At 41.9% G+C, this 3,433-nt stretch overlaps 1 pseudogene; it reads left to right on the plus strand.

Annotated features, from left to right (window-relative positions):
* Window positions 1-50: 50 nt before the first annotated feature.
* LOC140969869 (phosphatidylinositol 4-kinase gamma 7-like) lies at window positions 51-3,161 on the plus strand (annotated as a pseudogene).
* The last annotated feature ends 272 nt before the right edge of the window (window positions 3,162-3,433 follow it).

The following is a 3,433-nucleotide window of genomic DNA, read 5'->3' on the forward strand; positions in this document are numbered from 1 at the left end:
GAGCCTTCCACGAAACCGGACCCTAAAGAGTTGTCGCGTTTTACTAGCAGCTTTAATCAACGGAGAGATAAATTTTTACATAAGCAGATCACAAATATATAATACACGCGAGAGCAGGCATTTCTCGAGCTCGGGAGCAGGAGCTTTTGGTGTTCCTTGATCGTAGCTTTTGGATCTTCTGGCCCTTTATCGTACCGGCGGCTGTTTGGATTGTCTGGGATTTCTCCGGTGGTGCTTGTTTGTGTCTGTCCACGGTGTTTTCTGGTGTGCGGGGAGCCGGCAGAAATTTTCAGATCTGTCTTTGGGGTGAGTTGATTTTATCGGTTTTAAGGTGTTTTGTACTTCAGTTGGTTATTTTAATCGTTTTTGCATGGGTAGCATTTAGTTTTATTCGAGCTGATTTATTGGTACTTAAAGTTTTGGAGCTAAGATGGGAAAGGATTGTAATTTGTAATTAAATTATATAGTGATTTGATGGATATAGTGCGGGATTGATTAATTTTACTGAATATGGATCTGTGGGTTGCGAGTAGATTCAGTGTGCCAGCTGATTTTCTTTTTCTTTTTATTTCCTTTTTCTGAATTTAACAATTTACTTGTATCATGTTAAATAGTCTGGGAAAAGGTAATTCCAGATAATAAATCTATGTGTAGATGTTTAGATTTGGTTCCTGATCTGGAGAATGGAGGATTTCTTTTGGGAAAGTCACCTCCTTTTTGGTACATTTGATTTTCTTTTGGCGATGAGATATTTTGATCGTCCTTTGCTGTGTTTTTTTTATTTTTTTGGAATGTGCGGCTCTTTGTTCATTCCTTTTATGGTTGATTTGATAGTTTATAATTTCCTTACAGGTTGTGATCCGCGGCTCAATTGGAACTGTACTGTAGCATTTTATCCGTTTCGTCTTTTGAGATAAATAAGTTGCCGTTTAGTTTTGCGCCTGAGCATTCTTAGAGTCTGGAAAGTTCAGATTCTGTTGCCGCTGATTGTTGTTCGATTTGGACATAGTTCTGTTTGATCGGCGACTTGTGTTTTCCTATTGGGAGTGCGACAGCCCTCTTTGTTCCGAGCTTCAAGAAGAAGCGTCACTGTACCTTCTCTTCCTTTTATGTCTCGTAATTTGGACAGATCTGTTAAGACTCAGATGGCTGTGGCTATTTTCAAGAATCCGCTTGGAAGTGGGGACTTTTATGGAACCAATAGGACAGGAGGGAAACCGACTGGAAGGAGACGTGTTTTTGTACAAACTGAGACAGGTTGTGTGTTGGGTATGGAATTGGACCGGAGTNCCCACGGGCAGGGACGTCCAACACAGAGATCAGAATGGACCAATAGAGGTGTTGGGGCACTCAAGTCGTTTTGACCCAGCAAAACAACTTGTTAAGAAAATTGTCAAGGCGATTAAGAATGGGGTCGATCCAATCCCTGTGCATAGTGGGCTTGGAGGAGCATATTATTTCAGAAATAGCAGAGGTGAGAGTGTTGCCATTGTGAAGCCCACAGACGAAGAACCGTATGCACCCAACAATCCGAAGGGGTTTGTTGGAAAATCTCTAGGTCAACCAGGCTTAAAACGCTCAGTGAGGGTCGGGGAAACAGGGTTCAGAGAAGTGGCTGCTTATCTTCTCGACTCTGGCCAGTTTGCAAATGTCCCACCTACTGCACTGGTGAAGATCACTCACTCGATCTTCAATGTGAATGATGGTGTGAATCGAAACAAGTGCCAGAATAAGAACCTTGTCACCAAACTTGCATCCCTCCAACAGTTCATTCCACACGATTTTGATGCTAATGACATTGGAACCTCAAATTTCCCTGTTTCTGCTGTGCATCGAATTGGGATTTTAGACATAAGGATTCTTAACACTGATAGGCATGCTGGTAATCTTTTAGTTAGGAGGATTGATGGTGTTGGGAGATTTGGTCAAGTGGAACTGATCCCCATTGATCATGGCCTCTGCCTGCCTGAAACTTTGGAAGATCCCTATTTTGAGTGGATTCACTGGCCTCAGTCTTCAATCCCATTTTCAGATGATGAACTTGAGTACATAAGAAATCTAGACCCTGTTCGCGACTCGGAGATGCTGCAAAGTGAGCTCCCAATGATTCGAGAAGCTTGTTTGCGGGTCTTAGTCCTTTGTACTAATTTCCTCAAGGAAGCTGCTGCATATGGGCTATGTCTCGCTGAGATTGGGGAGATGATGAGTAGGGAGTTTCGCAGCAGTGAGGAGGAACCAAGCGAACTGGAGTTCATATGTATGGAGGCAAGAAGGCTTACTACTGAAGAGACGTTATCTCCCGATGCTGATACAGATTCAGAGGAATTTCAATTTGACATAGATTGTGAAGCTGGTGGATATGACTCCACCCCGAAAATTTCTTCGGAAATCCTCATGTCAGGAACAACGTTTCATTTGGGATTGGGAAATGTTAATGGACGCACTCCACTACCTAAACTAGAAGAGAGTATAGAGGAGGAAGAGGAGGAAGAAAATGAAGGAAAAGACGAGGAACTTGAGTTCATTAGTGCTTCAATCCTAGCAAAGAATCCAAGTATTCCGAAACTGTCGACTTCCCTGAAAAATATTAGCTTAGGCGAGAATAAGCAGAAGTTCCCACCGTTTCCAGGGCCACAGCTGGGTCATGGCTATCTTGGAAGTTCATCATCCAGCCACAGGAGCGCAAACGAGCAGGTCCCTTCAAGTGTTAGCTTCGTGAAGCTAGCAGATATGGACAATAATGAATGGGAACTGTTTTTGGAGAAGTTCCAGGAGTTACTTCATCCTGCATTTGTCAAGCGGAAGTCCATCACCCTTGGTCAGAAGCAGAGACAAAGGCTCGGAACTTCTTGCCGGTTTTGAGATCAAAATCCAACTTCTATATGAATGTGGAATTTCACTTGAAGAAAATAGTACCGCAGGTTTGTTGCATGAGAAGCTAGGATAGATTTGGTTCACGCAGCCTCTTTCGAGCCATCTTAGGTGGGATGAGAGCAGCTGTAGCAGTTATGTAAATATTCTTTGAAGGCAGCTGACTGATAAGGCTGACTCAAATTCTTTGGTATTTCTTTTTTGTGATTATTCTTTTAGGTTCTAACTTTTCTTGCTTGACTCGGTGGTGTTGGATTAATAATTTGTTGAATGTAATCTTGCGAATGAAATCTGTGGCAAAAATCGAACTCGTGTGTGAACTGCTGTGTTTCTCATATTTATATGAGCTAGATTTGGTGGTGTTTTTTACAATGTGCAGAATCGAAATGATTGGTTCCTTATTCCGAGTTTGTGAATGTCAATATGTTTTTTTTAAATCAGAAAACGGTCAATGCATTAGATAAATATCCTTCATCCATCAACCAAGATGGGTAAACAATCTTCTTTCTTAAGCTAGCTTTTGGGGTTGAGTTAGGTTCAAGTTTCAATCTTAACATAGTAT

This window comes from Primulina huaijiensis, unplaced genomic scaffold, assembly GCF_012295235.1.
Source record: "Primulina huaijiensis isolate GDHJ02 unplaced genomic scaffold, ASM1229523v2 scaffold42911, whole genome shotgun sequence".
NCBI lineage: Eukaryota > Viridiplantae > Streptophyta > Magnoliopsida > Lamiales > Gesneriaceae > Primulina > Primulina huaijiensis.